Below are 25,787 nucleotides of genomic sequence, written 5' to 3'. Positions count from 1 at the left end.
TATATCGCTTTAGAAGTATCGTTATGCATAATACTGATATTATAGTTATTCCACCAACCCGCCTATGCCAAGAACCCGCTTTGGAACAGCGTGGTGGAATATGTTCCAAGCCTCCTCCTCAAAGACAGAGAAGACGTTAGCCCAGCAGTGGGAAATTAACCGGCTGTTGTTGTTGATATTATTGAAGCCCCAATAGCTCTCTTAAATAAAAGATAGCAAAAGCAAAGATAGCAGAGATACAAACTTTCATCTGGGATATGAGATTTGTTGTGCCTGTTCTCACACTTTCATAATTACTGTTCATGCCGACATTGCAATGCAGAATTTGATGACTAATGATTAAGGAGAGACGGTAGAATAAATGATAAAACCATGAAACCAAACAAGACAGTCCCTAAATATCCTAAGTAAAGGGAATTGAAATTAAGAAACGTTTTCCCAAAACTAGCAGTATACGATGTAAAAATAATATGTTACTGTTAACATATTCTATCATACAGAAAAAAGTACGTTTCTTTCTGCAATCATTTGTTTTAGTACAATTGAAATTGAAATTTAAAAGTTAACAACTCAAAAATTCTATTTTAACTTTCACATGCTTCGTATTAATAGAAATGAACTTGAATGTTAGCAATTTTCTGCATTGATTGGACAAGTACTGAATAGCTTTGTATTATAAAGAAATATTTGTCTGTTCAATTACGCCATCAAATATAGTTTCAAAACACTATCTATCGCCATTTGTTATTGAGATACGTGTGTTATCTAAATTTATGGGGTAGGGTACTTGTAACATATTGTGATTTCTTATTGCTATTCTAGGGTCACTCTCCTTTTTGAAAAGAAATTTTATTCAGAAACAGGTTTCCTCACGCTGTTTTCCTCAGCCAAATATGAGATGAAGTATAAAAATGAAGCAAATGACATTTTAGTGGACTTGGTCCGGTTTAACCTGATAATCATCAGTTAAGATTCAAAAGAAATACGACTTCAAGCCCAAACGAAAAAAAAATAAGACTAAAATTAAGGAATAAGCGAGCATAGTTTTAGGCCAAAAATGTCTTCTTAGTTTATTGTTCTTTATATTTTAAAGATAACATCTCCATAGTAATCTAAAATTTGTATTATTCCAAAGTACAAACTTTAAATCAAAGAAAGCCTTATCTTGTTAACAAACCCTGCCACCAATAATATTGTTTAATGGACCTTTACCATTAAAGTGTAGGCGAACTTTGAGGATGACCAAAGTTAAGTCTCCAAGACCTAAGTTTATTCGTCTTGGGATTTCTCTCTCTTAATCCTTTGTTAGAGGTTTTCCCGAGTCCTTTCGTAAAATAAAATATGTATCTGGGTTCTAGTTATAATCATTTTAGCTTTAACAATGTTTTGAAAAACTATTTGAAACTGGCACATTATACTAAAATTATTTTAAAGTCAGTTGAAATTTAAAAAAAATAGAACACCAAATTGGAACGAAGTGGTTTTCGCTGTATATTATGTATTAAATACCATGAACAATAAATTTGTATATTACCAACGTTTGTGAAAAAAAGGACAAGAAATATTATATAATCGTTATTAAAATTCTACTGCTACTGATCGAAACATAAATGATAAATAAATTCAAATATAGTATAATAGAAAGAGACACAGAAAACAGTAAAAACTTTTTACTTTAAGCGGTGATTTGTGTTAAACCGCGTAAAAGGGCTATGATACTCTGTCTAAGCTAACTTATATTACAAATGCAAAAATTAGTATGTTTATTATTTTTGTTATGCTTTACATATTAACCGGTCATCATGTGATTTATATACCTTCGTTAAGGTTACAGAAACGTCATACCCTAAACTAACCCTACACCTGTCATTTCTATTTCACTTACAGGCGAAGCCGCGGGCGGAAACACATACCCTATTATAGTGCACTAATGTGTTGGCTAATATAGTTTACCTTATGTTTCCTAACTCATGTTTTTTTTTATTCCAATGGTAAGATTAGTAGTAGTCTGCGGTTTTAAGTGCTTTTTGAAGACACAGGTGCATAAAGTTGACAGCTCTGTACTGGAAACCAATAACTTTTAATAGTACGAAAAAATCTCGAGTTTTGCAATCTTTTAACTATTTGAAAAAAATTATAATAACAATTGAAATCGAAATGTACTCTATTTAAGTACTTTTATAAAAACATTACTGGTTCTGAAAGTAGATTCTACCGTATAAAACCGGCAAGAAACTTAGTAGCTAATTTTTTACCAACATTTTAGATACAGATTATGTTAATTAAATTTATTTAATATAATCTATCTGAAAATTAATAACAAATACAAAGTCCACGATGTCTTGTCATTAAAATAAATATTGAGTAACTAGCAATCCGCCCCTTAACTTCACTTCGCACGGGTGCAATGATATGACATCACAGTAGAAACTTCTAAAATTATCAGCGTTTCTTTATTATATTTTCTTATTATATTAAACCTTTTTCTTGAATCACGCTATCTATTGATAAAAACCGCATGAAAATCCGTTGCGTAGTTTTAAAGATTTAAGCATACATAGGTACAGAAAAAGCGACTTTGTTGTATACTAGGTAATGATATGGATTACTTATCAATTTCATTTGGACATGAGATTTAAATATTTTGATAGAACGATTCAAAAATTAATCGTATAATCTTATACAGAAAGAATGACATTAAGTTATATAAAGTACAAAACAAATTTGTCTAGCATTATATCCAAGGTGCCTTGTTACCTGTATGACACTGAATGCGATGGCTGCTTTTCTTGAAGCATGTACAGTCAGGGTAAGAAAAGGTTCGTCACTTTAAGAACTATTTTCACGTGCTCTGTATGAGCGATAATCTACTTTACCGATCGAGAATGACATATTGCGTCACAATGATTTGATGTTTAGATTCAAAAGGTACTAAGAGCTTAAGGCTTGATAAGGGAATAAATTTGAAAACTGACGAAGGTTTTTACTCTGACTGTACATTGTGTAGTCTAGTAGAAAAGTATTCCGTATACCAAAAGTTTTATAAGAACATTTTTAAATATTCATGACATTAAAAGAACGCTTAAGTATTGCACCAGTTGTGTGGAACGTGCTCTGAATGTCCGGAGATGAGACTTAATTAGTTTTGAATGATATAATTTCGTGTACATATATTTGAAGTACATTTGACTATTTTGAACTAAGATGGACTCTCTAAAGTCGACCTAGAAACTATTTTACATACTCCGTATTCCATATAAATACATTACAATTTGTGTGCTCAACTATAATATATTTTGTCTTTTGTATACTGTGGACTAGCAACCCGCCTCGTCTTCTCACGGCTCTAGATTGTCAGTATATATAAAGTTCATATTCATTCATTCGTTTGCTAAAATCGCTTAGAAAACAAGCCATTATTTTACGTAAAAAGTGAAGTACAAAAAGAACTGTTATTGTGGGTTATCCCTAAGAGGTGAACATACAACATCGCGGTTTATTTGTAGACTTTTTAAGGTGTGCAATAGTGTATGACATTATTTTGATTTATTTCGTAGGGTTCAGCCAGCGTTTGCAATGTAAGCTCTATAAAATGTGTTTATATACGAAATGTTATAAACCTCTAATACTTTGTTTTACACGATCTAATGTTAAAACAAAATCTAGAACAAGTCATCAGCTCTTTAGAGAAATGGCAACAATCAAAGAGAAGCAATTGATTCTGAACACAATACTTAAAATATTGAAACAAGTTTAAATATTTAGAGCAAGATCATTGTGAATTCTAAACACTCATATCACTTCTTCTACTACTACTATAATATAACATGCACAAGGGTCATTATTTTAAATCTTTGGACATTTTTCCGAAATTTAAGGAATTACTTTTTTTCCAGAATTTAAGTTTTTTTCTTGAAATCAAAATCAAAATAAACTTTATTCAAGTATGCTTTTACAAGCACTTTTGAATCGTCATTTTACAATTAAGTGAAGCTACCACACAAGCTATGAATTATGAGACGGAAGTCAAATATTTTTGCAATAAAAGCTCAACTGAACGTTACATAAAGTAACACTCAAATTCGACCTTTAAATTTTCCACGAACGAACGGAACGGAACGAGAACACCAACATGACATTCGAGTAATGATTTTTCATAATGGATATCAATTTTCTATTTTTGTTCGGATAATATTGTTATCTTGTGGCGTGTACCTTTGAACCGCGCTACAGGGAATATTAATATGTTGATGGATTCTAACAAGACCTTTTATAAGGTTATATAAGATTTTAATGGCAAAATGCTTTTTAATTATATAAATGCGAATGTTTGGATGGATGTTTGTTGTTCATTCACGCTAAACAGATCTGGATCGAATTTGACACAGATATAGATTGAAGTTTGGAATAGCATATAGGTTCCATTTCAACCCAGAATGTACTTAACAAACGCAATCTTTTAACATGAAGCCGTGAAAGAAACTAGCTTATAAATACATTACAGAAGTCTTATATTGAATTCTATACAGTTCTTATGTTTTGTTAAGTTCAGTTTCTCTATAAATATTTATAAACCATGTATGATATGTTTGTGTGATCCTTTACAAAACAATCTAATTAATTCGTATTAACAAATCGAATGTCACCTCTATTCGATTCTAAGATCTGTGGTTAAAATATAAATGAATATTATAATATTTTTTCGTTTCCGTTTAGAAAAATAATATTTTGTATAAATATTTTGTACCTATTTCTTTTTAAAGCTAGATCCAGACCAGAGATTTTAAATAGAGAGTTTTCAAAACCAGTCTTATTATTACTGTCCATTTGCTAAATTACGATTAGCATACAAGATAACCATTTGTTGTTCTACGCTGACTTTATATAGGATAAGTCGATATCCATTTGCGTAATTAATTGCATCTTAAATTGAAAGCGCTAATGGTACTGTTTGCAATGCAATTACTCTATCTATGTTGCTGTAAATTTATTTGTCTCTAGCTAAATCTGTTCCAAGACTATTTGTTAATGCAGTGTCTTTATTCAATGGCATAACATTATGATTCAAAATTATGTTATGGGGCTTCATTATTACTTCTATTTTGAACTAGTTGTGCCTGCAAATTTGTGCGCGTTTCAATATAACAAAAACGTTAGTTTTCAGTTCGCAGAAATCATTAACTCTGTTTTAGGCAGCTTCATAAAACACTAGTTGTCACTCGCGGCTCGGCATGCGTTTTTTGGGTCGTCTGGTAGTATTTAAATTTTTTTTTTGAAATTCGGTTCAGTCATTTGGCCGTGAAAGCGTAACAAATAAATAAACAGATATGATTATTTATTAATTAAACTTAGATTAGAATGCAAAGCGTATTTCCACCAACCCGCATTGGAACAGCCTGGTGGAATATGTTCTAAGGGAGAGGAGGCCTTTAGTCCACCAGTGGTAATTTACAGGCTGTTGTTATTGTTGTTGTTGTCGTAGATTGCTATTTTTGTTTCTTTTATTTTAATGTAAGTTTACAATTATTTTGCAAAAGGCAAAATGGTATTTGTGTCTGTGTATAATAGGTGTGTGATCTAAATCGAAAGAGGAACGACAATGGCCTTGACATATCAAGCTCGAGAAAAGTACGGTTTGAAAAAAAGATGAATACATTTTCTCTCGTGTAACGTATATAATTGAAATATGAAATATGCATTGAACACCATCGTATACATTACTCTGATCCCAATGTAAGTAGCTAAAGCACTTGTGTTATGGAAAACGAAGGTACCACAACCAGACTCAAGACAACATAGAAAACGAATGAACTTTTTCTAAATCAACTTGACGTAGCCATGAGAACCGAGTAATGTGCACACCCTACTCGACTACGGAGGTCGTCATGTAATTAATATAATTATTTGCATTTTATTCAGACGTGATATAGTCTGCATGTATCACTCTATTTGAGAATATAAGCTTACATTAAACTATGACAAAAATATTTGGAGTTTTTCTTTATGTTCAAGTATTTTATAATATTTTTGTTATAGTGGACTTATTACGAAACAAACATACACTTATAATTACATAGAAAGCTAGACGCATATATAATCTTGTTCGATAATGACGTTTTCGAAAATATTTTTTTATTAATAATTTGTTTTGCTCACCTTACCCATTCAGTTTATCTGACGGTACAATATGTCGAAAAGGTATTCTTATTTACATCACATGGTAGGAGATATTGGTGTTTTATTTTCTGAACCCAATTTACATATACTTAAAGAGAATTATCTAAATTTGACTTCATAAATTTATTTCTTGTTGGTAACATTTACTGAAATAACTTAAAAGATATAAATGACAACCAACATCATATACAGCATTTCCTCATCTCCAAAAACAAACATTACGTAACATTAACAGCTTGTAAATTTTCCACCGTTTGGCTAAGGTCTTTCTCTCTTTGAAGACTTTTAGTGAATATCCCACCATGCTACTCCTCATGTGACTGAACTTTGTTCAAATTAGATACATTCAGGTTTAATCACGATGTTTTCCTTTAACGCACAGCACGGGTTGAATTATAAACACAAATTAAGCACATGAATTTCAGTGGTACCTGTCTGGGTTTGAACCCGCAATCATCAGTTAAGATGCACGCGTTCTAGCCATGGGGCCATCTCGGCTCTAAACAATAAAAATTTTACGTAACTTGTATAATATTATTTTCTAGTGATAGAATAAAAATGAAAAATTCCCTGAGTTATTATTATCTTTTTTAACCTCACTCTTATGATCGGCAAATCTGCCACGACCAGTAAGAGCTGAGCCACAAAAGGTTGGCTCAAGTTTTCACATTGCCAACCTTCTATAGGTTTGATTCGGAACTGAAACCGAGAATTTCTGGATTTTAAAGAAATTCTGTCACATTTGTATTTCACCAACCCGTTTTGTATCAGCGTGGTGGAATATGTTCCGAACCTTCTCCTTAAAAGAGAGAGGAGGCCTTAACCCAGCAGTGAAAAATTTACAGACTGTTGTTGTTGTTGTAAACTAGCCCATGCACTCTAGAGCGAAAACTAAATATGGAAATAAATCTTGTAATATTAAATAAAATGTTAAAATAAATAACGATTCGCTTTGTAAACATCTATTTTTTCCTTTAACATAATATAAACTCGAGTAACAAATTTTACATTCCTAAATTTAGCCAAAAACTCATTACGAACGAACCTCTTTTACTAATGAGGAGTAAGTCAAAGTTGCGAAAATTTTGTCATTTAAAATCTACTAATAGCTTTGAGAGGAAAAAAATGTGTACTTGGCTATTTCTCTGGTGAAACTAACGACTTGCATTAATTAATCACTAGGATGAGCATTATATGTTTGTTCAGACGTCATTTGCTTTACTGGTTATCTACTGAGCATCTTGCCGTTTTTTCTCGGTAAAATCTGAAAATTAACAATTCAAGTGCTTATTAAAACCTACTTCATCACAAAGTTATTGTAAGTTTAAATTACATGCAAGAAGAAGAGATAGGATGGCCTAGTGACGCATCTTAGGAATGAGATGATCGCATCCAGGCTGTTCAATAACAAAAATATGTTTATTGCTGTATATTGTAAATTGATATTATAAAAAAAAATCCCCCTGAGTTTTTTTCGCCGATTCTTCTCAGGTTTGAGGTATTATATTCCGAACCGGTGGTAGATTTTCGACTATCAATAAGAAAGTGTAAATAAACACTTCCATTTTGAATAAAGGTTTATGACTTTGACTTTGATAAGACATATGTACATCTTAACCTAAGATTATGAAATCAAACCCGGGCAAACACCACTATAAAATTTTTCGTGCTTAATTTTATATTTATAATCCATCTCGTGCTATGTGGTGAAATATTGCGACGAATTGTATCCTCCAACCGCATTGGAACAACGTTGTCGAGTAAGTTACTAATCTTCTCAAAAGGACTTCAGCCTCAGGAAACATTTGCCCAATTAGTTACAAACTGTTAGTTATGAATCAATATAGCCCATTTATGATGTAGTCATCACCATCTATTCACATTTAATGTTGATAAAATCAGTGCGCTTCATTGTTGTTTCATCCTCTCCCGACCTTATTCCAATTTTATTTGGGATCTGTGTAGCGTGTCGCCATTTTCCTTCTCTATCTGACATCATCACAAGTAACTTTTTAACCATATCGTTTTTCACACACTTTTCATTGATCCAGTACCAACCCTTACTTTAGATTTCATTGACGAATTACAAAAGCAAACTTACCATATGAAAATTCAATATGACTGCAAAATTTGATTAAGATTCTAATAATCCAACGAAAGACTAAGTTGATCATTTCAACGTTGAAAAATTGAAAAATTGACCAACCTCTTTGTTTTTCTTGACTTCGCGTAGTATATTTCCAGCTGTCCAATTGAACAGCGATGATGTAACTCCAAATGCATCAATCGATTTCATTGCCTAGCGAAATTTACTGACGCCGCTCCCAGCTTTCGCTAACAGTGACTTAGTTTTATCACTGCTTCGTGCTAATCTAGGTCGCCGTATTAATTAAACTAATGGCCTGTATATTTACTAGTGCTGATATATACTAGGCAATTTATTTTTATGTAAGCGTCTGCTGAAGTAAAGCAAGTCAAAAGTTATTTACTTAAAACTGACAACAACAATATATTCGCACTTGTTTAAATTTAATTTAGGCGAAACAGCTAAAAATTACTGAATAGAGAGAGAGAGAGAGAGAGATACTGTGTAAAATTAGATTGTCATATGTAACGGTAAATATACCTAAATACATTTGTTTATAATTTTTGACCGTCTGTCTGTCTGTTTGTTCCGATTAATCTCTGGAACATCTCTGAACGGTTTTCCACAGCATTTTCACTGACAGATAGCTATAGTAATAAGGAGTAAATTAGGCTATAACAATAACTTTTTCAACCGACTTCAAAAAGGAGGAGGTTATCAATTCGTCTGTATTTTTTTTATGTTTGTTACCTTATAACTTTTCCGAGCTCACCGGCTCCAAATATAACAATAACTATAACTACGTTATATAATCGTTAATCAACTTTTAAGTAGTCTAATATTTTACTTTTTGCAAGTATTTTTATTACTTTTTAGAACATATTTTGTTCTTTTAAAATTGTGTTGTTTGAAGTCGGTTTTTCTTTTTGCTAAAATTTTATTTATTGTTAAATTCAAAACTGCACGAAGTTACGGGCAGATCTTATTAATAATACGAATAGAAACTCTGTCTTTTATGATTTTAGGACTAAACTGCGGTTATCATTCCTAACATGGAGGTGAACAGGGCAAACCCTTTTAATATAAAATGAGACTTTCTCTGTAAGATATTGTCGCTTCGGTATAACTTTTATGTATATTAGATAAATATTTCAGTGAAATAGTGTATGTACTAGTTCATTGAAATTAAATTCATTAATTGACTATCTAGTTTTAATCAAACATTTCTCTATCGTATTTAATCTTTTGTATTGTAAAGGTATGCATTGTTTTACCCCGATTCGTAGTTTGTTAATAGGCAAAGTTGTGGGCTGAAATACATACCACGATTTATAAACATTAATTAAAATTTATATACTTTTATTAATAATATTTTTTATTAAAATTGGCTGTCAAATTATGTATATATTATACGGCAATTCGCCATCAACCATGGGAAATGGCTGTAAATATTATACATTTTATTCTTCACCAAATCAACCTTGGGTACAAAGATGTTTTATCAATTGTACTTATTATACTCAGCCGAAACTACAATACTAAGTTTTGCTGCTTGGCGGTAAAATATGACCAGAGTGGGCAGCAAGTCACGAGTTCCTACAAAATAATTTTAAGCGACTCCTTTAACAACGTAGGCTCAATTAAAATAAGGTCCATTACAATTTATTATAGCAGTCAAAAATAAATATGAATAACATTATTTTTATCAAGAAATGCTAAAATACAGCTGCGGAAAACGCTGAATCGAAAAAAAAAGAAATCAATATTCGTGTATTATATTTATAATTACTTTTTTGTTCAATTTGCTGTCGAAACGCTTGGCCCTTGGATTGGTGGAGCAAAAGGCTTCATCAAAAGTATAACACCTCGCGTCATTGCCTCCACTGCTGAAGGGCGGATTCGTTTTTTGCATAGAGGATCGGAATTGCGATTCAACGGGGAAATGCTGCTAGCATTCTTGCCACCATTCCACGCGGTCAAGATTTATACAGTAACTAGTTTCAGCTCATTTTTGTATATATTTTTTTATTAAAACGTAATCTTTTTATCAAAATAAATTAGCAGTATGCATTACACTTGCTAGTGAGCAATTTCAATGTACAAATACGCAAAGTGGCAGCAATTGTTACATAGATTTTTTAATATATTTTTAAAAACCTTTTAATAGATTGTTTTATTTTTCGTTACAATTTTTAAGTATATTTTTAATTTTTTTTGTATTTATCTACGTTACCTGTGTCTTATATAAATTGGTCCTTATTATAATACTTTACACACACACCTGCGACAAATTTAAGGTTCAATAAATTAATTTGAAAATAGACTTTACTTAGAAGCGCCAATAAAATCATTTGTTAATCAAGTGGTTATCGACATAAACAACAGATTGAACAGAACGGTGACGCTTGATCCTAAAGCCTTTGTGAGCTGTGGAATAACTTAGTGATCGTGATAACCTGAGTTAATTTTGTATCCAGGGAAATATAAACCGACGTCCACACAAAGGAAATGGCGGCCATTGCTCGAGGTAAAATAAATATCGCTAGGACGCAATTCAGTACGTAATAGAGAATTCATGGAGTTTTTATTGACCTTATAAAATGTGAATATTTGCGTGTCAATATGATCTTGTATATTTATATTGGATAAATATCTTGAAACGTCCTGGTTTTTGATTTATATACGGTTTCGCGTAGTTTTTATATTGAGTACTAGTTGTTGCCTGCGGTTTCAACTGCGTTTTAGAGATTGGTTGCCAGGTATTAGTCCTTTCTTGGAGTTCAAGTTTGCCATACCAAATTTAATCCAATTCTGTTCAGTGGTTTCGTAGGGAGACAGCGACAGACAGACAGACAGTCAGAGTTACTTTCACATTTATAATATAAGTATTAGTGCAGAAGTATAGATTTACCTTATCTTATAAAATCCTGATTGTGAGAATGTTTATTAAGTTGCAATGCATAAAATTTGGCATGTGAACATCGTTTGTAGAAAATTTGAGCCACGACTATAATTTTTCGAGACTACTAAATAGAAAATATTACATCAGAATGTGTGAACTTTTCTCTTTTTTTTAAGGTATAGATTGGCGGATGTAGGCCACCTGATGGTAAGTGGTCATCATCACCCATAAACAATGAAGCTGTAAGAAATATTAACTATTCTTTACATCGTCAATGTGCCACCATTCTTGGGAACTAAGTTGTTATGTCCCTTGTGCCTGTAGTTACACTGGCTCACTTACCCCCCAAACCGGAACACAACAGTACTGAGTACTGTTATTTGGTGGTAGAATAGCTGATGAGTGGGTGGTACCTACCCAGACGGGCTTGCATAAAGCCTTAACACCAATGGTTGGGATGGCAATCCGATGGAGTAGCCATGACTTATCTATAAAACGGTTAAAAGTTACATGGAAAATTGATATACCAATCAAAAAGTGAAGTAACACCTTTACTTAAATTTTGTTATACGTAAACTCTATATAAATTATTCGTATTGAGAAATTAGAAGTATAATTACTATTTTTTATAAACCAATTCCCCCTTCCTCATCTGTCTGTCTGTATGTTCCCGATATACTCGAAAACTACAGAACGGATTTTGATGTGGTTTTCATTAATAGACAGAGAGATTCACAATGAAGGTTTAGGTAGATAATTTATTGTAGTTTTTGAGTAAATAAGTTGAAATATACAAAATGACAATCGTTAAACAAGTCGGAAACATATAAGTAAAAAGCAAAAGTATAAAAAAATACTTATGACCAACGGAGTGAGGCCAGGATGGGCTGCTAGTTGTTATATAAAAAAGAACGAATTAACAAATGAGCGTGTAGATGGATTGCAAGAAATCCAGCTTAATTTCCTCGTCACAGCGTTATTCCCATTCTCGAATAAAAAAAAAAAAAACTAGCTACGCTCTTGTCATCAGTGGAGACGATAAGACGGTTTTATAATTATGTTTTAGCTAAAATTTCTATTCAATATTTTGCGTTTAGAGCCGAGATGGCCCAGTGGTTAGAACGCGTGCATCGTAACCGATGATTTCGGATTCAAACCCAGGCAAGCACCACTATATATATGTGCTTAATTTGTGTTTATAATTCATCTCGTGCTGGGCGGTGAAGGAAAACATCGTGAGGAAACCTGCATGTGTCTAATTTCATCGAAATTCTGCCACATGTGCATTCCACCAACCCGCATTGGAACAGCGTGGTGGAATATGTTCCAAGCCTTCTCCTTAATGGGAGAGGAGGCCTTAGCCCAGCAGTGGAAAATTTCCAGACTGTTGTGACTTTACTCTTTAGCGTTATTCTTAATTATTGAATGTCAAAATTAAACGAAAAATAACTTCAGACAATTCTTGCATTGGAAAAATTAGCAGTGTCATATTATTATACAACTAGTTAGTTGTATAATAACATGACACTGTAATAGTTAGTATAAATAATTTAACATAAAATAATGATATTAATATTTAAACATTAAAGCAAGTAAAGTCGTTGAATTGGTGCCTGATTTATCTCTTGGAAAGTCTGTATAGAGTTCACGAATACTCACTCATGTTATGTACAATGTTACGTAATAATATCTCCAGTACAAATAGCCATTCTTTAAAACAAGCGACGCGACCATTGCCCAAATTGTCAAAAAGGTATAAGTTCTGTGTATATAAACTTTTATTATTTATTTTATGACTTTTTTAATTATTTAAATTTTCCTATGAAATGATAGTTCGTAGGGATTCATTCGTTTCTGTCTTGTCTATCTATTTATGTCAGGTTATAATCTCTGAAAATAGGTTGAATTTGGTATTCATATAAGGTCGGGAATACGACGAGAAAAGGTTTTAAATTAAGCTCACCTCAAACATACCTACGCCTTAATTTGCGTATTTAATTCATTTTGAACTCGGAAAACATTGTGAGGAAAATTGTGCTTGATGCATTTCACCCGCATGTGTATTTATCCAAGATTAAGGGGATAGGCGACCTTGTCGGGCAGTATTGTTGGGTGCAGTAGGAAACAGACTCAGTAATGCACACACTATTACATTAAGATCGTTTAATAGACCTCTCTGGCTACAGGTATGTTTGTGTAAAATATTGTTATGTAATTATTACGTTCTTGAATGAAAACACCTTGGGAATTAAAATATGATCGCCTTTTAGCCATTTCTTTGTTATATTAAACAAAAATTAAAATCAAAATATACTTTTGAATCGTCATTTAACAACTATATTAGGCTAAGCTCCCACTGGTTCAGAAAGTGAATTCTACCGAGAATAACCGGCTAGAAACTGAGTTACTCTTTTTCAACTTTTAAAAATACAGTCATGTTTGTTAAACTACAAGTATTAATTCCACGCTTTTTTATTGTCTGTATAATCTTGTATTGAATAATATACCTTCTTTGATAATGTATTTTTATTACAAGTGATTTAAATTTATGTAACGGTAAGTTAATGTGTCTCATTAAAAAAATGGCACAACTTGTTTGTGATACCAAATTTCAACACTCATCAACGAAGCAACGAAAAGAAACTTATGTTATTTTTTATCGAGACTAAGTGTACCAAATATTCTCAAATACAACAGCAAATTAGATACAGTGAAGTCACCGAAAGAGCGTCTCGAATTAGATTAACCGATAAAGGGACTTTTCTCTGATGGAAGTTGATAGATATAGATACGAGTTGAGTGGCACTTTCCAATCAATGATTTGGGAGGAGTCTTGCATTGTATTAACAAGACTACTCCCTCGGACGCAGATTGTAATTTATTTAGTTTACATTTCGATAGATAATTTTTGTTATTAGTTAAAATATAAATAAGGATATGTTTTTTTTTATATATGGTAACAACAACAACAACATCCTGTAAATTTCCCACAGGTTTGGAACATATTCTACCAAGCTGTTCCAAAGCGGGTTGGTGGAATACACATATGCCAGAATTTCTATGAAATTAGACACATGCAGGTTTCCTTATGGTTAGATTAGAAACACAAATTAAGCACATGAATATTCAGCGGTGCTTGCCTGGGTTTGTATCTGCAATCATTGGTTAAGATGCACGCGTTCTAACCACTGGGCCATCTCGGCTTATGTGTATGGCAATATATATGTTTTTAAACCAGTATCTCTGAAAAAAATTAATTGTGTGTTAAAGGATATAACAACACTAATGACTTTTTACTTGATTGTACACCTTGGGAATGAGATAATCACCTCCAAGCTTTTTCAAATAACCATATAATTATTGTTATTGTGTTTGAAATCAATAGATGAAAAATTGTAATTTAAAAAAAAAACTCGCTGAGTTTCTATCGCTGGTTCTTTTCAGGTTTTTAATTTCCGAACCGGTGTAGATTTTTCATTATCAATAAGTAATATTGTAATATATTTTGACTTTGACTTTGTAATAATAAAAAAAAAGCTTTTAAATATACATAATACTTTACGGGAATTAATTGTACGGGAAGATCAATTGCGTTTTAAAGATAATATCATTGCATGTACATAAATAAATAAAATAAATAAATATAAGACAACATCACATACATTACTCTGATCCCAATGTAAGTAGCTTAAGCACTTGTGTTTTGGAAAATCAGATGTAACGAAGGTACCACCACAAACACCCAGACCCAAAGGCAACATAGAAAACTAATGATAATCTACATTGACTCGGCCGAGAATCGAACCCGGGACCTCGGAGTGGCGTACCCATGAAAACCGGTGTACACACCATTCGACCTCGGACGTCGCCAAAATATTTATATCTATCAGATGTATATATTATGAAGCTTTAGGGACCAACTGTTTGACAATTTTATAATTTGAACTTTAAAAAAATTTAATACTTTATCGAATAGACACAACCTATCGCATTTATTGTATTTATTTTTTAATCAGTTATGTCATATATTCAAAACGATATATCATATATGTCAGGAGCCGTTCACTTTATAAACATTCTAGAGATAGTTTGCAGTATTTCTGTTACAATTTCTTGCTTCGGAAAGTAATTAAATCTATTTGTTTGATGCACCTGATGCCTCATTCGTATCGCCAAGTTGTTTCATTGGATTAGGTATTTTTTATTTATTTATTTAGACACACCAACAACATAACATATAAAGCATTCACAATCAAATCTTAAACATCTAAGTCTTAAATACTAATATGTATGTATGCCACTGCATGTACAACATGCGCAAAATCTATGTTGTATACAGATCTATATTTATAATTTGAATCTATTGTGGATTTTACAGAAGTTATATAATAGACAATAGGGAAAAACACTTATTTTATACATCTAATTAGGAATCTCTTCTATCAAAAGTGCACGAAACTGGCTGAGACCAAGGGGAAAAAATATCTCTAGGTTCGTTTGTTAGCCATGTATTAAATGTGCTATACATGCAAGTTATCAGCCATCCTTTACCAAACGCAGTGGTACGAAAGGGTGGTTGAAAAGTAGAAATAGGATGCCGTAGAATCCTAAATGGTATCCTAAATTTAAAAAGTTCAAGAAGCTGAGGGCAGTCAATGAGATTGTTGTTAGGTGTAATATAGAGGCTATAGTAAATGCATACGTGGCGCATATTCACTCTGTAGGGTTTATGCAAGCCTGTCACGGTAGGTACCCATATTCTACTTTTAAACAGCAGTATTCAGTATTATTGCGTTCCGGTTTCCAGGGTGAGTGAGAAAGTTAAACTACAGCTACAATGGACTTACGTCCATATATCCACTTATTTGATATTACTATCAAAAGGAGGCGCATAAGGAATGGTTAATATATCTTACAGCGCCATTGTTTATAAGCAGTGTCACTTATCATCATTGATTTGTCCATTCGTTTATCCATATCATAAAAACGTGCCTGCACTTATACTTGTATACTCTACTACATTGTGTGTCTCATACTACTCAAATCTGCTGTCCGTTGCAGCCAAAATAAACTCAATGGAATTGGGATTACCGAAACTAAGACGTCCCTAAAAGTGATAAACATCTAATGAGTTTTGAAGTACAATAAAAACTAATCAAGTATTATTGCATTGTATTACAGACTAACAAAATCGATAGTCCAGTGTGCAACGTGACGTAGGATTAAATTAATTACGCGCTTATATGATCATTTGAATTCAATAGATATGCGAGCTGAAACAAATATTACCATCTATATATATGCATATATAATATTTTGTAAATATATATAAATATTTATGTATTATGTATTTGTAATGATGTCTCATTCGCATCAGTCTCTGAAGAGACTAATCATAACACATTTTCAACTTCGTTAGTTTTTACTATCTATCATTGCTATAATAATTGTATATATTTTTTAAATCATTATAAAATAAACAAATAAATAAAGTTACATAGGCATTAATATATAAAGAACTGGAGTTCAAAACAATTTAACAAACATTTCCGAGGCACAATTTAACATGTGGTATTTTTGCATATAGTTAACGAATCTTATATAAATGTTATTATTATTAAAAATAGAATTATTAAAAAAAGATTTAAAGCCAATCAGTTGATTAGAACAAAATAAATAAGTGTTAGATTACTATGTTTAATTTAAATCTGTTGACCTTCGTTTGCGAGATCATTTGAGAAATATATTGCTATCATATAGCATCAGAGTTGTTATAAGGAATTTGTATAGCTCTATATACTTATTGTCTTATGTTAATTCACGTCAAAATCTGCGCATGTTATGCATAAATTAAATCAAACATAACACAAGGGAACAGTCTTATTTAATAATAGTAATGCTGTCTAATTTGTAAGCCTTACAACAATTACAAGACCCTGGAATATGTTTCAATTCCCAAAAAAAAGGTTTTAATCCAGCAGTGGGATGTATTCGTACTGGCTGTTAAAATAAAACTAAGTACTCACCATAAACATCAGCTAAATATAACAAACACTGCAATAGTAAAACTCAGAAGTCACTTTTATATCGTGTCGTCAATTTAATATTCCAAACAAATATCGTAAGTTCGTGTAAGTCGCAACGTGCGTCGACTTTCAGAGCACCGCGTGAACTGAAACGAGAGAGCGCTTTGTGCACAACTTTTAGGCAGTTCAGTGATGTTTTATCAAGCTTCATTATGTAAAAAACGATGTACTCCAGTACAAGTATCATCAAACAAAAATATATTCTGTTTTTATTTTTGATTTTAAATTTAGAACCGTAACTTAAATGTCCTGTATTCAAATTACTTTAAATATGATTGTAACAAACTTATCGTTAACGATTCAATTTCTTGAAAATATTGTATTATAGCATTTTTTTACAAACAGTCCTATAAAAAGTTATGTTTAAATTCAAATATATTTTATTCGGTAAAGAAAGCCCCGAGATTAATCTGTCACGCCGTTTCCATTGTGGGTCGGTTCACCCGAAATGTATACTTTTTACGATGTTTTTATAAATTGCTGGCGACCCACCCCAACTTTGCGCGGGTGCAATGCTGTTAGATATACAGAGTACATAATTTGTTTATTTACAATATCACATTAGAAACTTCTTTAATTATCAGTGTTCCTTTATTACATTGTCCATGTCATCTATCTATTAAAAAATAAACCGCACCAAAATCCGTTGCGTAATAGTCAAGATCTAAGCGTACAGAGGGTCAGACAGTGGTAAGTTATTTATTATTTATTCGGCGTTTCTCTGAAATCGCATCAGAAACGAGGTGATCCGTCAAAGAACCAAAGTCATCGACATAGCCCACCGGATTAGTAAGCTGAAGTGGCAGTGGTCTGATCATATTTGTCGTAGAACCGACAACCGTTGGCGAAAACGTGTTCTAGAGTGGAGACCACGATTCGGCAAACGTAGTGTAGGACGTCTTCAGGCACGATGGAGTGACGATATACGCAAGGCGGCAGGCAGGAGCTGGATGCGAGTAGCCGGAAAAAGACCACAGTGGCGTGCACTCGGATACGATTTTGTCCCGCAGTGGACAAAAACGGGCTGATGATGATGATGATGATAAACGTAAAAACTTAGTACTTGTTCGAATGTCAAACTGTGACATTCGATTCGAGCAGAATGTACCCTAATATGTCAATCTTGTTTTAAATATATTATTTTCTAATTAAACATACAATGTCAGTGATCGGAATTCATAATTTCGTCCGCAATTAATTAAATATTTTCCCTAGATCAGTTATTTGACAACTTTATCGTGTATAATGAATACAATAAAGTAAATTATTATTACCTACAAGCCGCGACTTTGTACGCGTTTGAATTTAACAGAAAAAAAAATGTTGTAGCCTAAGTTACTCTTTATTATATCAGTTATCTGCGTTCCAGAGATTAGCCGGAACAGACAGACAGACAGACAGGCAAAAATTGTAAAAAAATGTTATTTTGATATAAGTACCGTATGTATATGCATACATATGCATTGAGTAAAAAAGGGCTATTTTAACATTAAAAACAGACACTTCAATTTGATTATATGTATAGATTTATATGGTCTATATCTCTACTAATATTTAATATAATATTAATGTGTCACCGTCAAAACCGCTGAATAATAATAATAATAGAAAATAAATTTATTATGGAAGTAGTTTGAATCCCGAGTTATCCTGAAGCACCATTGAATGTTCATTTGCTTAATTTGTGTTTATAATTCATCTCGTGCTTGATAGTAAAGAAAAACATTGTGAGGAAATCTGCACGTGATGTGTGTCATGTGAATCCACTAACTGGTATCAGAGCAGCGTGGAGGAATTTGTTTCAAACCTTATCCTCAAAGGGAGGTCTTAGTCCAGCAGTGGGAAATTTACAGTCTGTTGTTGTTGATGTTGTTGTTTTTTGTTATTGAAGTAGTTTGAGTCCCGGAAGACATAGGCTTTTTTAATTTACTTCTCGAGGAGATAAAAAGTAAAGAGACCGAATGTATGCAATCAATACTGTTTTATGAATTGAAAGAGTTCTTTGGTAAGGTAGGCTAATCTTAAACAGTTAGTTTCGCTTGTAGTTTTTTTCTTTTGAATTTCTAGTATTGATTGGCAATGACGACCACCTACTCTATTCGTTGGACCATAAGTCCGACTGTCTTTTCAAAATAAATAACCTTCTACGAAGTCAGAAATGGGAGCGAGCGAACGCTATAAAGGAATAAAACTAATAAATTTAATGACATTTCATAAGTTTTTATGAAATCAATAACAAACGGAGAGTGTTCTTTAGTGTCTATTTAATGTTTTTATGATATTGGATTTTTATTCATAAGAATCTTATATGTTCCAATATCTTTGAAATTCAAATATTTTATGATCTCAATAAAGCAATTGAAAATAATTCATTTTTACATTCATTATAAAAATATATCTTCCATTTATTTAAATACAAATAAATATTGGACTGCATCACATACATTACTCTGATCAATATAAGCAGCTAAATCACTTGTGTTATGGAAAATTAGAAGTAACGACGGTACAGACACCCAGACCCAAGACCTTGGACCTCAGATGAAACCCACGAAAACCGGTGTACACACTACTCAACCATGGAGGTCGTTATTTGAATTAATCCAAAAAAGCATAGTAATTGTATCGAGTATTAAAATTACTTTACATTTTCACGAAAGACAAATCATGTCTTTAACGCGTGTATTAATATCTCAGTTGACACGACTAAGCCGAGTTCGTCTACAGTTTTTAAGAAGGCGTTCAAATTATTGTTTGCGAATAAAGGGATCACAACAAACAAACAAGAAAAAGTTTGGAAACTCTTCCCTACGTATTAATCATTTATGAACTTAATATATTGTTGTTGGAGCAATCATTTGGTTATATTCAGGAATAATAAAGTGTTACCATGTCGTGTTAATACACTTACTTGATTACCAAGTAGTTTCTAATAACTTATTTAATTGCAGTACTTTATCTATAGAATTGTATTTATTTTTTAATTTAATTATGATTAAATTATTATTGTTGTTGTATTGTACACATATTTGTCATAATATAATAATTAGTATTGGACTTATATTGTTAATGAGTATATTACAAGAGGAGAGGGTCTGGAACATATTCCGCTACGCTGTTCCAATGCGGGTTGGTGGAATGCACATGTGGCAGAATTTCAATGAAATTAGACACATACAGGTTTCCTCACGATGTTTTCCCTCACCGCCGAGCACGAGATGAATTATAAACACAAATTAAGCACATACATATAGTGGTGCTTGCCTGGGTTTGAAACCGAAATCATCGGTTAAGATGCACGCGTTCTAACCACTGGGCCATCCCGGCTATTTATATATATCTGTGTATTTATGTATGTCACCTCGAGTGACATCACGGAAAGCGCGGGAATATTAAATATATAAACATTGACGAGCGGTGAAGATGGTGAGTGTGGACGGCGAGCTGATATTTAAATATAATATCTATTTATGTAACTTGTAAATCGATCTTACATGTAAACATTACAGACATAATAATTATTGTCAAATTTAAAACTAACAATGACGTATTTGTGTGTGTTGTGCATATAGAACGATTTACGAAAGGCGGCAGCCAGGAGCTGGAAGCGAGTAGCCGAAGAACGAATGACAGCAGTGGTCGAGCATTGTCTGTTGATGATAATGGATGTCGTAGTAAGTGATTAAAAAATATATTTTTAGTATAGGAAAGAAATCTATCAAACAGGTTGTAGGGTGATAGGGCTTTGTGCTGGCCCATCTGGATAGGTACCACCCACTCAATAGTTATTCTACCGCCAAATAACAGTACTCAGTATTGTTGTGTTCCGGTTTGAAGGGTGAGTGAGCCAGTGTAACTACAGGCACACCTTAGTTCCCAAGGTTGGTGGCACATTGACGATGTAAAGAATAGTTGATATTTCTTACAGCGTCATTGTCCATGGGTGATGGTGACCACTTACCATCAGGTGGCCCATATGCTCGTCCGCCAATCTATTCCATAAAAAAAAACCAATTCAATTTTTCATCTTGATTCCTGGTTAATTTCATTAGTAATCCGATTGTGTTCATTTAATGAAATTAAACTTATCACTACATATTATAATAAACAAAGTCCCCCGGCGTCTGTCTGTCTGTTCGCGATAAACTCCAAAACTATAAAACGGATTTTCATGCAGTTTTCACTAATACACAAAGGGATTCATAAGAAGAATTAACGTGTTTGTATTAATAAGTTTAAATAGAACAATTGTTAAACATGTCGGAAAAAAAACAACAAAAAATAAACGTAAAAATATGAAATACATATATTTGTCCACACGTGAGAAGCTGGGACGGTGCGATAGTCAATTATATGTGGACTGTACAGAATTAACATAGTATCTTTAAATACCTTCCAACTAGTCCAAAAGGGATAGCATGACGTTAACTAATTATTCTTCTGCCTACAAACAATTATGTATGTTCTGTTTCGGTTAGTAAAGAGACCCAATCAGTGTAATTAAAGGGACAAGGTACAAGTCGTCACAATGGAATATTCGCACGGAATATCTAAAATGTACAAAGGATGTATTAAAGTAGGTTTTTCTTTATTATTTTAAATATAGAATGATAAAATTTAGACATTGCCTTGTATTTTTTTTTCTTTTTATTACAATATTTTCCACAGTTATTTGTCTTTGAAATATTATGTTCCAAATTTGAAATTCATAATCACAAAGCGTCGGTTTGTTTTTGTGGACTGATTTAATTACCGTTTTAAAAGTAAAAGTTACAATTCGTAAAAAATGTAAAAAAGAAGGCTTAGAGCTTATTCTATCACGCTGCTTTGGTGGATAATCGGATATTCTTTAAAATGTTATTTTTCCTAGTTTTTTTTCCGTATATCATAACAAATATATGTTGTAATATTCCTGTAAAATTATGATTACATGAGTTATCATATTTATGAATTTGTTAATGTATGTCTGTGTACGTTCCACTAATATTTCGAGTATGGCAGTAGAAAAGTATTGAAGAAAATTCTTGTTATAATTTTTTAGTAAAAAATAATAATAAATTAAGGAATTTGGATTAGAATATAAAAATTAAAGAACTAATACAGAATCTTAGATTATTCATTTATATAGATATAATATTGCACTACAAAATATTGAATACATGTAGGTAAGTCAGCTTTATTACCTTAGCGTGCGTAATAGCTACGTTTGATTCTATATCTATACATCTAATAAAATTTAAGTGTCTGTTTATAATATTAAAATAACTGCAATTGAGTCGAGATGGCCCAGTGGTTAGAACGCGTGCATCTTAACCGATGATTGCGGGTTCAAACCCAGGCAAGCACCGCTGATTCATGTGCTTAATTTGTCTTTATAATTCATCTCGTGCTCGGCGGTGAAGGAAAACATCGTGAGGAAAGCTGCATGTATATAATTTTAAAGAAATTCTGCCACATGTGTATTCCACCAACCCGCATTGGAACAGCGTGGTGGAATATGTTCCAAACCCTCCTGAATGGGAGAGGTGGTCTTTAGCCCAGCAGTGGGAATTTACAGGTTGTTGTTATTAACTGCAATTTACCGAATGCATATGTATGTACACATGGTACATATACCATAATACGATTTTTTCCAGTTTTTGTCTGCTGTCTGTTTGTTCCGGCTAATCTCTGGAACGGCTACCGATTATGGCGGGACTTTCACTGGAAGAAAGCTGATGCTATGAAGAGTAACTTAGGCTACAACAATAACTTTTCTACTAACTAATTCGCGAGCTTAGTATGAAATACTCGAGCTGAGGGATGATAGTGGTGTCTCTGCTCTGCTGTTACTGATATAATACCATACCCACCTATGGTGATGATGATGCCAGGGCTACGTTATTTAATGATATAAATTAAACGTTAAATTATGCTGTATGATAACTTTTATCCAAAGACCTCCGGGACTGAATATATTATGGTATAAATTCCTTGTCTAAATATTAAGCTGTTTTCACGTATTACTAGTACAAAACACAACGTTTCTTTTATAGATGTAATGGTTTGTCACATGGTTTATAATTGTAAATTTGTATTATTTTTTTATTATTATAGGTTGGCGGAACATACGAACATATGGGCCACCTGATGGTAAGTGGTCACCATCACCTATGGACAAAGACGCTGTGAGAAATATTAACTATTCCTTACATCGTCAATGTGCCACCAACCTTGGGAATTAAGATGTTATGTCTCTTGTGCCTATAGTTACACTGGCTCACTCATCCTTCAAACCGGAACACAACAATACAAGTGCTGTTATTTGGCGGTAGAATAACTGATGAGTGGGTGGTACCAACCCAGACGGGCTTACCACCAAGTAAACAATATAACAGTTGTGTATAAGAATTAATAATTGTGGATGCCTAGACGTTTCTGCCTTTTTTCGTTTCATTCTTTCGAAGTCCTTGTTAAAGAATTTATAAATTGCTCGTTTTAATTTCTTTGAAGATCGATGCGTCTCAAAAAGTAGTTCGTTACCTTTGATAATACGATTGAAAAACGTATGAATTTTTTTTATGTATAAAATATGAACAAAAATGTTTGGACAAACTAATGAGTAACATTTATAAAACAAAATAGAGATTTTATTTTATTACAGTAACGTTTACTTAGAAGAAAATCAAAAGTATCAAATTTATGTTAAGTCTCATAATTTGCAGCTCATACACGGACACCCTCAAAATATTTGCCTTTACTTGAAAGGATTTATAATCAGTGTTATAAGCTTACCACCAATTTACATTTTATAGTAAGAAATCAATAATTGATATTATATCTATATATGTGTGAACAATAAATATTAATTATATAGTAAAAAACTAAAAACATTTACTGTACATTTCATTACCGCGTGGAGTGAGACGAGACTGCTGGCATTATTTTTCCTTAGAATCCCAATTCCAATCCCCTGGACAAAAAATACACTACCTCTACGGTCTTCCTTATAAATAGAGTTAATACATGTGAACTTTTTCAATGCTCAATATATTAATTTTGACGATGCAAACTTTGACAATACAATTAGACGAATTCATTACTTATGTTTATATAATATGCAATAATTTGCATACTATATATACATATTAATATACGCAACAGTGATATTTGCATATTTATGTAATTATATATACAAACTAACTAAATTAAATTATTATACTCCTGATTAGTGAAGTTGTAAGAAGTTACAGGATTATTAATTAACAGTGATAGCCTGTGTACTTCCCACGGCTGGGCGCCTTCTTTACAATCCATACTAATATTATAATTGTAAAGGTAACTCTATCTGTCTGTCGCACTTTCACGACCAAACCGCTGAACCAAATTTGATGAAATTTGGTATTAAACAAACTTGAACTCCAAGAAGGGGCATAGGCCACTTTTTTGCCTAACACATGATAACCAACAAATAAAACGAAGAGCGAAGCTGCGGGCAACAACTAGTAGGAAAAGGGTTAGAGGTTTTGCACGTTGCAGAATATAATCCAATACATGAATATTGTCTGACCATTAATCCTTTAGAAAGAAATACATAAACCAAGCACATGAAAGTTTAAGCACCGCTGAATTTTCATGTGCTTGGTTTATGTACCCCAAGTTGAAACTGATATCGTCGGTGATGATACACGCGTTCTTAACATCTAAGTTCATTAACAAACGTATCAACGATTTTATAAAATGAATATAACCTTTTATTACAAACACAGCAACGCTCGGTATCATTGTTACTTTAACTTTTTTATTTTAAACCTTATGAATATATTTCTGTTATACGTTTTTAATTATTTCGACTGACGTTTCAAAAGAGTTACGACCTTTTAGACACAGGCTGTCAGAAAGTTATGATCGCGGTGAAAGTACGAAAATATTGTATGTATTAAGCATTATACGTTATAATTTTGTTTTCATTGTGAATTTATTGCGGGATACATTTCTAGAACAGCTTAAATCAACGAACATTTAGTAATTAATAATTATTATTTAATGCTACATCAAATTAATTATAAATTTTCAATACAAAGTAATTAATGCTTTATAACGCGTATATTATATCAATTGAATCAGTGTAATTGTTAATTTGAATGTCAAAAACATTCCTATTTTCGAACCGGTCTTATGTTTAAACAGGATAAGTAACTTTTGAATAGATTCAGAGTAAATATAGAGAGTTCAATGTTTACATCCATACTAATAATAGCTTGAAGGTTCCGTAGCTAGATGGAAAAACCGTATACTGAGTATTTGAATTGTTTGAAAAATGTAAGATGGAATTTTATATCCAACCAGGTGTGCCTGCGAGTTCGTGCCCGTTTGAATTTAATAAGAAAGTTATTTTTGTAGTTTAAGTTACTCCTTGTAACATTAGATATCACCCAGTGGAATTCCATTCAAAATCGGTTCAGCCATTCCAAAGATTAGCCAGAACAAACAGTTATACAGACAGATACGAAAATGTAAAAAAACGTTATTTTGGTATATGTACCGTGTATACATA

The 25,787-nt window shown here is 32.4% G+C and overlaps 1 protein-coding gene across 1 annotated transcript in view; it reads right to left on the bottom strand.

Annotated features, from left to right (window-relative positions):
* Window positions 1-17,327, bottom strand: part of LOC124532639 — a 78,974-nt gene extending 61,647 nt beyond the window's left edge. The window contains exon 1 of the mRNA XM_047107665.1: window positions 17,192-17,327. The gene's annotated coding sequence lies outside the window, so the exon portion shown is untranslated. The remainder of the gene's footprint in view (window positions 1-17,191) is intronic.
* Between the last annotated feature and the right edge of the window lie 8,460 nt (window positions 17,328-25,787).

The sequence above is a fragment of the Vanessa cardui genome, chromosome 9, assembly GCF_905220365.1.
Source record: "Vanessa cardui chromosome 9, ilVanCard2.1, whole genome shotgun sequence".
NCBI lineage: Eukaryota > Metazoa > Arthropoda > Insecta > Lepidoptera > Nymphalidae > Vanessa > Vanessa cardui.
This window is presented reverse-complemented; position numbering and strand designations above follow the sequence as displayed.